The sequence below is a fragment of the Cryptomeria japonica genome, unplaced genomic scaffold, assembly GCF_030272615.1.
Source record: "Cryptomeria japonica unplaced genomic scaffold, Sugi_1.0 HiC_scaffold_56, whole genome shotgun sequence".
NCBI lineage: Eukaryota > Viridiplantae > Streptophyta > Pinopsida > Cupressales > Cupressaceae > Cryptomeria > Cryptomeria japonica.
In genome coordinates this window covers 340,001-349,521 of record NW_026728878.1, presented here as the reverse complement: position 1 = coordinate 349,521, position 9,521 = coordinate 340,001, and the positions used below count along the sequence as shown (strand labels likewise).

At 58.4% G+C, this 9,521-nt stretch overlaps 1 non-coding gene across 1 annotated transcript; it reads left to right on the top strand.

Annotated features, from left to right (window-relative positions):
- The first annotated feature begins 6,999 nt into the window (after nucleotides 1-6,999).
- Nucleotides 7,000-7,118, top strand: LOC131863161 (5S ribosomal RNA). The gene has a single exon (XR_009362096.1). It is a non-coding gene; the product is annotated as a 5S ribosomal RNA (ribosomal RNA).
- The last annotated feature ends 2,403 nt before the right edge of the window (nucleotides 7,119-9,521 follow it).

Genomic DNA, 9,521 nt, shown 5'->3' with positions numbered 1-9,521 from the left:
CATAGCATTCGGGAATCTCGCATGCCCCTCTAAATCGACCAATGCTGGCGCTCAATGAAAATCCGAGCGCTACCACCGTTCGAGCGCCAGCATTGGTCGAGTTAGAGGGGCACGGGGGAGAATGCTCCAGTCAACACCTCCCCTATATAAGTTATTTGTCCGATTCTCGCACAACCGTAGTCTGCCTCGTCGAATCAAACAACGGTCCCAGATTCCGACTTCCGTTCCGTATAGACCCAAAAGCTAGATGGAGGCTCGCAAGAAAGAGAGTCGGCGCATAGCAATCGGGTTTCTCGAACGTTTAGGGACCGAGCTCACTTGCGGATAGGGCAAAATCCGCCAAGCAACCCAAAAGCTAGACGGGGGCTCGAATCGAATCGCCTAGGCGGCCACAACAACGACGTGTTGGATCGACTACCAGTGCCAAACCATTCAGCAAGACTAGTCTGTGTCGAGGCCGGATAGAGATTCTCAGAGAGCGCCCGCATAGCATTTAGGAGACCTGCCGCGTCCCTCACACTCGACAAATGGTGGTGCACGTTTATAAATCCGAGCGATCCCAACCCTTTCAAGCACCAACATCGGTCGAGATAGAGGGGCACGGAGGGGGCTGCGTGAGACAACACAGTCCCCTATATAAGTTATTTGTCCGATTCTCACACATCCGAAGAATGGTCATCAAATCGGACAACAGCCCAAACTTCCGACTTCCGTCCCAGAAAGCCCAAGAGCTATCTAAAACGTTCATGGCCGGAACTCGATCGCGGCTATACCAGTCCGCCAAGCAACCCAAAAGCTAGACTGGAGCTCTAGTCGAATCACCTCTGTGGCCATTGCAAGGACGTGTTGGAGCGACTACCATTGCCGAACCATTCCGCAGGTCGAGTCCATACCAAGGCCGCATAGAGATTCACGATGAGCTCCTGCATAGCAATCAGGAGACTTGCCGTGTCCATCACAATCGATAAATCCTGGTGCAAGATTTTTGCATCCGAGCGCTCCATCCAGTCGAGCACCAGCATCAATCGACATAAACGGGCACGGGGGGAGGATGCTCGAGAACACTACCTCCCCTATATAAGTTATTTGTCCGATTCTCAAGCAGCCGAAGTCTGGTCATCGAATCGGGTCAAAGACCACAACTTCCGACTTTACCCACAATGCAAGTCATCGAATCGAACATCGGCCCCCGAGTCGGACTCCATGCGTATGTCAGGTCATCGGACCCAAATTCCGCCTTCCTGCGCATGGCGGGCCATCAATATCAACTCGGTCATCGGACCCAAACTCCGCCTTTTTGCGTATGGCACGCCTTCAAATCGGTCATCGGACCCAAATTCCGCCTTCCTGTGCATGGCGGGCCATCAACATCAACTCGGTCATCGGACCCAAATTCCGCCTTTCTGCGCATGGCACGCCATCAACTCGGTCATCGGACCCAAATTCCGCCTTCCTGCGCATGGCAGGTCATCGGACACAAATTCAGACCTCGCCAATATGCCTACGTATCGAATCGGTCATCGGACCCAACTTCCGACTTCATCCATACTGTAGGGTCTTTGAGGTTGGCGCGGTGCGCTCAACCCAGGGAGTCGACCCATCGAAGCATACACCTCCCCTATATAAGCTATTTGTCCGATTCCCACACCTGTGTAGTTTGCACCTCTGACCAGGACATCGACCCCAACTTCCGAACTCGACTGCAACGACGGCACCAGCGCCTTGGTGCGCACCTTGCGACGCACAGTCCCAACATTCGCCTTCCTGCACATGGCAGGTCATCGGACCCAAATTCCGACCTCGCGAGTATGCCTACATATCGAATCGGTCATCGGACCCAACTTCCGACTTCATCCATACCGTAGGGTCTTTGAGGTTGGCGCGGTGCGCTCAACCCGGGGAGTCGACCCAACGAAGCATACACCTCCCCTATATAAGCTATTTGTCCGATTCCCACACCTGTGTAGTTTGCACCTCCGATCAAGACATCGACCCCAACTTCCGAACTCGCCTCCAACGACCGAACCAGCGCCTTGGTGCGCACCTTGCAACGCACAGTGCCAACATTCGCCTTCCTGCACGTGGCAGGTCATCGGACCCAAATTCCGACCTCGCGAGTATGCCTACATATCGAATTGGTCATCGGACCCAACTTCCGACTTCATCCATACCGTAGGGTCTTTGAGGTTGGCGCGGTGCGCTCAACCCGGGGAGTCGACCCAACGAAGCATACACCTCCCCTATATAAGCTATTTGTCCGATTCCCACACCTGTGTAGCTTGCACCTCCGATCAGGACATCGACCCCAACTTCCGAACTCGACTAAAAAGACCGCACCAGCGCCTTGGTGTGCACCTTGCAACGCACAGTGTCAACATTCGCCTTCCTGCACATGGCAGGTCATCGGACCCAAATTCCGACCTCATGAGCATACCTACTAATCGAATCGGTCATCGGACCCAACTTCCGACTTCATCCATACCGTAGGGTCTTTGAGGTTGGCGCGGTGCGCTCAACCTGGGGAGTCGACCCATCGAAGCATACACCTCCCCTATATAAGCTATTTGTCCGATTCCGACACCTGTGTAGTTTGCACCTCCGCTCAGGACATCGACCCCAACTTCCGAACTCGCCTGCAACGACCGAACCAGCGCCTTGGTGCGCACCAAAAGTGCGCACTTTTGGAGGGCACTTTTGTGCGCTCCAAAGGTGCGCACTTTTGGAGGGCACTTTTCTGCGCTCCAAAGGTGCGCACTTTTGGAGGGCACTTTTTGGAGGGCACTTTTCTGCGCTCCAAAGGTGCGCACTTTTGGAGGGCACTTTTTGGAGGGCACTTTTCTGCGCTCCAAAGGTGCGCACTTTTGGAGGGCACTTTTTGGAGGGCACTTTTCTGCGCTCCAAAGGTGCGCACTTTTGGAGGGCACTTTTTGGAGGGCACTTTTCTGCGCTCCAAAGGTGCGCACTTTTGGAGGGCACTTTTTGGAGGGCACTTTTCTGCGCTCCAAAGGTGCGCACTTTTGGAGGGCACTTTTTGGAGGGCACTTTTCTGCGCTCCAAAGGTGCGCACTTTTGGAGGGCACTTTTTGGAGGGCACTTTTCTGCGCTCCAAAGGTGCGCACTTTTGGAGGGCACTTTTTGGAGGGCACTTTTCTGCGCTCCAAAGGTGCGCACTTTTGGAGGGCACTTTTTGGAGGGCACTTTTCTGCGCTCCAAAGGTGCGCACTTTTGGAGGGCACTTTTGTGCACTCCAAAGGTGCGCACTTTTGGAGGGCACTTTTCCTGTGCTCCAAAGGTGCACACCTAGGTGAGCACCTTCGACCACACCTTGTAGCACACCAAACTCTGACTTTCGACTTCATCCGCAATGCAAGGTCTTTGAGGTTGGCGCAATGCGCACAACCAGGGGAGTCGACCCATCAAACCCAACACCTCCCCTATATAAGCTATTTGTCTGATTCTCATACATGCGTAGCCTGCAGGAGCAATTAGGACATCGACCCCAACTTTCGGCTTCTAAACGAAAACAAGGTCTTTGAGGTTGGTGTAATGCGAACAACTAGGGGAGTCAACCCATCAAACCCAACACCTCCCCTATATAAGCTATTTGTCTGATTCTCATACATGTGTAGTCTACAGGAGCAATTAGGACATCGACCCCAACTTTTGACTTCTTAACGAAAACAAGGTCTTTGAGGTTGACGTAATGCGCACAACCAGGGGAGTCGACCCATCAAACCCAACACCTCCCCTATATAAGCTATTTGTCCGATTCTCATACATGTGTAGCCTGCAGGAGCCATTAGGACATTGACCCCAACTTTTGACTTCTTAACGAAAACAAGGTCTTTGAGGTTGGCGTAATGCGCACAACCAAGGGAGTTGACCCATCAAACCCAACACCTCCCCTATATAAGCTATTTGTCTGATTCTCATACATGTGTAGCCTGCAACAACGATTAGGACATCCACCCCAACTTCTGAATTCGTCTGCGTTGACCGCACCAAAGGTGCACGCCTTGGTGCTCACCAAAATCCGACTTCCGACTTCTTCTGCTATGCGGGGTCTTTGAGGTTGGCGCAGTGCGCACAACCAGGGGAGTCAACCCACCGAATGCAACACCTCCCCTATATAAGCTATTTGTCTGATTCTCATACATGCGTAGACTGCAGCAATGATTAGGACATCCACCCCAACTTTTGACTTCTTAAACAAGACAGGGTCTTTGAAGTTGGTGCAGTGCACACAACCAGGGGAGTCGACCCATCAAACGCAACACCTCCCCTATATAAAGCTATTTGTCCGATTCTCATACGTGTAGTCTGCAGCAGCGATTAGGACATCGACCCCAACTTCCGAATTCGTTTGCATTGACCGCACCAAAGGTGCACGCCTTGGTGTGCACCCTGGAGTGCACTTTGGTGCTCACCTCGGTGCACACTTTGGTGTGCACCTCGGTGTGCACCAAAGGTGCGCACCTTGGAGCGCACCAAAGGTGTACACTTTGGAGCGCACCACATAGGGTCTTTGAGAGGTTGGCGCAGTGCGCACACCAAGGTGGGTGTTGAGGTGCGTGCCGAGGTGGGTGGGTGCTAGGGTGCGCTCCATGGTGGGTGCCAGGGTGGGTGCGTGCTAGGGTGGATTCCAAAGAGGGTCATAGGGTGGGTGCCAAGGTGGGTTGGTGATATAGTGGGTTCAAAGGTGGGTACTAGGGTGGGTTCCAAGGTGGGTCACAAGTTGGGTGCCAGGATGCGTGGGTGTTAGGTTGGGTGCCAAGGTGGGCTCCTGCGTGGGTGGGTGCTAGGGTGGGTTTCAAGGTGGACGCGAGGGCGGGTGCCAAGGTGGGTAACAAGTTGGGTGTTAGGATGGGTGAGTGCTAGAGTGGGTGCCAAGGTGGGTGGGTGCTAAGGTGGATGCCAAGGTGGTTCACAGGGTGGGTGGGTTCTAGGGTGAGTTCCAAGGTGGGTCACAGGTTCAGTGCTAGGGTGGGTGTCAAGGCGGGTGTCGAGGTGCCTGGGTGCTAGGGTGTGGATGCCAATGTGGGTCATAGGGTGGGTACTAGGGTGGGCTGCAATGTGGGTGCCAAGGTGGGTAACATGCTCGGTGGGTTCTAAATTGGGTGCCAGGGTGGGTGTGCACCCACCTTGCCCGAGGTGGGTGCCAAGGTGCCAGTGTGGGTGGGTGCTAAGGTGGATGCCAAGGTGGGTGAGAAGGTGGGTGATAGGTTGAGTGGTAGGATGGGTGGGTGCCAAGATGGGTCACAGGGTGGGTGCAAGGGTGGGTAGGTGCTAGGGTTGGTGTCAGGGTGGGTGGGTGCTAGGTTGGGTTCCAAGGTGGGTGCGAGGGTGAGTGTCAAGGTGGGTCACAGGTTAGGTGCTAGGATGGGTGAGTGCTAGGGTGCAAAGGTGCCAGGGTGGGTGCTAGGATGGGTCGATGCTAGGGTGAGTGGCAAGGTGGGTCCACAAGTGTCAAGGTGGGTGCCGAGGTGGGTGCCAAGTCGGCGACTGCTATGGTGGATGCCAAGGTGGGTCACGGGGTGGGTGCCAAGTTGCTAGGTTGGGTTCCAAGGTGGGTGCCAACGTGGGTGCTAGGGTGCGTGGGTTAAAGGGTGTGTCACAACGTGGGTGCCAGGATGGGTGCGCACCCACACTGGCCAAGACGGGTGCGGGTGCAAGGTTGGGTTCCAAGCCCGGTCACAGGCTGGGTGCTAGGATGGGTGGGTGCCAAGGTGGGCACCAGGGTGGGTGCACCCACCCTGGCCAAGGTGGGTCACGGGGTGGGTCCTAGGGTGGGTAACGGGGTGGGTACTAAGGTGCGTGCCAAGGTGGGTCATAGGGTGGGTGCCAAGGTGGGCACCAGGGTGGGTGTGCACCAACCCTAGCCAGGGTAGGTCACGGGGTGGTTGTCGGGGTGGGCGTCAAGGAGCCAAGGTGGGTGGCAAGTAGCCAAGTTGCGTGCCAAGGTGGGTGTCGGGGTGGGTGCCAAGGATCCAAGGTGGGTGCCAAGGAACCAAGGTGGGTGTCTGGGTGGGTGCCGAGGTGGGAGCCAGGGTGGGTCCCAAGGTGAGTGCAAAGGTGGGTGCCAGGGTCAAGGTGAGTGCCAATGTGGGTTCCAAGGTGCCAGGGTCAGGGTGAGTGCCAATGTGGGTTCAAAGGTGCTAAGTTGGGTGCGAGGTTGGGTGCGAGGGTGGGTGGGTGCCAAGGTGTGCTAGGTGGAAGCCCGGGTGGGTCGGCATCCCATGGGTGTCGAGTTGGGTGCCTGATGGGTGCTTCTTGTCAAGTTTTAGTCGTCGGGACTCATTTCGAGCCTTAGAGGTCGTTTCTTGTCCGGTTGCCCTGTCTTCGACCTGGGAACCCAATTTTGGTCCTCGGGTCCCATTTTTTTTTGTCTCGCATCCCACTTTTGGCCTGTGGCCTTTTCGGGGTCGATTCTCGTTTTGGGCATCAGAGCATGTTTCTTCTCCTAAAACCCAATATTTGTTTATTAAGTCTCGGAACACATTTTTGTTCTCGTGGACCCATCATGGGTCTTGGAACGCATTTGTGGTCCTTGGGTCCCATTTTGCATCCCGAAACTTGTGTTTTGGTGCTTGATCCCTATTTTGGGTGCCCACCTTGCACCAAGTGCGCACCCGGGGCAAACCGAGCGCCTTGGTGCACCGGGGCAAGATCGAGCGTGCACCCGAGGCGCCCCGAACATGCACCAAGGTGCACTCGGCCCACATGTGAGCGCAGGTCGTTGCGCCCGAGGTGGTGTGTGGGCACCGCGTTGCAGACGGGACACTGCACGCACACGACGCCCCCTCCAGGTGCACGCACGTAGGCCGGGCCGGGTGCACACCCGACGCCCTAGCAAGGTGCGCGCACCCGGGCAGGGCTCACACTTGGCGAACGGGGCGCACTTCGCGAGGGAGGGTGTGCACCTCGACGGGGGTGGGTGGCCGGGGTGGATTCGCACGTGGGTCGCGGTTTGCTAAGTACACACTGCGACAAGCTCATAACGGGTGCGATCATACCAGCGTTAGTGCACCGGATCCCATCAGAACTCCGCAGTTAAGCGCGCTTGGGCCGGAGTAGTACTGGGATGGGTGACCTCCCGGGAAGTCCCGGTGTTGCACCCTTTTTTAGTTTTTCGCCGGGCGTCGCAATGCTATTTGAATAAACCTTTTGCCCGTTTGCGTTCTCGTCGGGGCCGGGCCGGGCCGGGGTGCGCTGCCCGCACTACCGCGCGCGCGGGGGGCGACACCGAGCGCGCACCCGAGGCGCCCCGAGCACACAGGCCACGGTGCAACCCGGGCGTTGTGCGCGCACCCCGGTGCGCCCGAGGTGCTGCGCGCGCACCCAGGTGAAATCGGTGTGCACCTCGGCCAGTGCGCGCTCGGTCGAGTCGCGCACGTTGGCCAAGGTGCACGGTGATGTTTCTTACTCTAAGGTTCCGCACCAGACGCCCGGGACAGGTGAGCGAAGCTGGGCGGGGCCGGGTGCGCGGCCGGGGCAGGTGCACGCAGCTGGAGAGAGCTTTGGAGCACACTTCGGAGCGCACCAATGATGCGCTCCATTCAAAAGTTTCCTGAAAAGGCAAAAAAAGTTGAGATTATAGAATTTCCCACTTGAGAGATTGTAAAAAAAAAAAATTTAAAATGAAGGAAACGCGGGTGCCAAGGTGTGCGCAGCCCAGCCAAGGTGTGCGCACCAAGGCGCCCACCCTGGCGAAGGTGCACGCAAGGTGCGCACCCGAGGCAAACCGGACAATTAACCCAACTTTCGACTTCGCGCGCACCTTGGAGCGCACTTCGGAGCGCTCCTTGGTGCGCACCAATCTTGGGCACCTCGGAGTGCACCATGGCGCCCACCAAGGTGCGCACCCGGGGCAAACCGAGCTCCGACTTCGTGCGCACCTTGGAGCGCACGAAAGGTGCGCACCATGGCGCCCACCAAGGTGCGCAGCCCAGCCAAGGCGTGCGCATCAAGGTGCGCACCCTGGCGAAGGTGCGCACCCGGGGCAAACCGAGCTCCGACTTCGTGCGCACCTTGGAGCGCACAAAAGGTGCGCAACCCAGCCAAGGTGTGCGCACCCCGGTCAAACCGAGCTCCGAATCGTGCGCACCAGAGGTGCACGCCATCGTGCGCACCTTGGAGCACACTTCGGAGCCCTCCTTGGTGCGCGCCGATGTTGCGCACCTCGGAGCGCACCCGGGGAAAACAATGCAATTAACCCGACTTTCGACTTCGTGGGCACCTCGGAGCGCTCTCGGGTTCGCACCTCGGAGCACACCGAGGTGCCCACCCTGGCGAAGGTGCACGCGAGGTGCGCACCCGGGGCAAACCGGGCTCCGACTTCGTGCACGCCGCACCTTGGAGCACACTTCGGAGCGCTCCTTGGTGCGCACCAGGGCGCGCAACCCAGCCGAGGTGCCCACCCCGGCGAAGGTGCACGCGAGGTGCGCACCCGGGGCAAACCGGGCTCCGACTTCGTGCACGCCATGGTGCCCACCGCGGCGAAGGTGCACGCGAGGTGCGCACCCGGGGCAAACCGGGCTCCGACTTCGTGCACGCCGCACCTTGGAGCACACTTCGGAGCGCTCCTTGGTGCGCACCATGGTGCCCACCAGGGCGCGCAACCCCGCCGAAGGTGCACGCGAGGTGCGCACCCGGGGCAAACCGGGCTCCGACTTCGTGCACGCCGCACCTTGGAGCACACTTCGGAGCGCTCCTTGGTGCGCACCATGGTGCCCACCAGGGCGCGCAACCCCGCCGAAGGTGCACGCGAGGTGCGCACCCGGGGCAAACCGGGCTCCGACTTCGTGCACGCCATGGTGCGCACCGCGGCGAAGGTGCGCACCCGGGGCAAACCGGGCTCCGACTTCGTGCACGCCGCACCTTGGAGCACACTTCGGAGCGCTCCTTGGTGCGCACCAGGGCGCGCAACCCAGCCGAGGTGCCCACCCCGGCGAAGGTGCACGCGAGGTGCGTACCCGGGGCAAACCGGGCTCCGACTTCGTGCACGCCGCACCTTGGAGCACACTTCGGAGCGCTCCTTGGTGCGCACCATGGTGCCCACCAGGCCGCGCAACCCAGCCAAGGTGTGCGCACCAAGGTGCACGCGAGGTGCGCACCCGGGGCAAACCGGGGTCCGACTTCGTGCACGCCGCACCTTGGAGCACACATCGGGGCGCTCCCGGGTTCGCACCGGCGTTGCGCACCGTGGTGGGCACCTCGGAGCACACCAAGGTGGGCAGCGAGGTGCGCACCTTTGATGCGATGCCTTCACTAATTTCCATAAAAGGCAAAAAAAAAACGAGATTTTAAAATTTCCGTTTTGAAAGATAGTGAGAAAAAGGGAATGCTGGTGCCATCTTGAGCCCGCCCTGGTGCGCAGCCCAGCCAAGGTGTGCGCACCAAGGTGCCCACCCTGGCGAAGGTGCGCGCCCGGGCAATTAACCCAACTTCCAACTTCGCGCGCGCCAGGGTGGGAGCGCACCCAACAACCGGGCCTGGGAAGAGCCAATGCGAGAAACCCCACC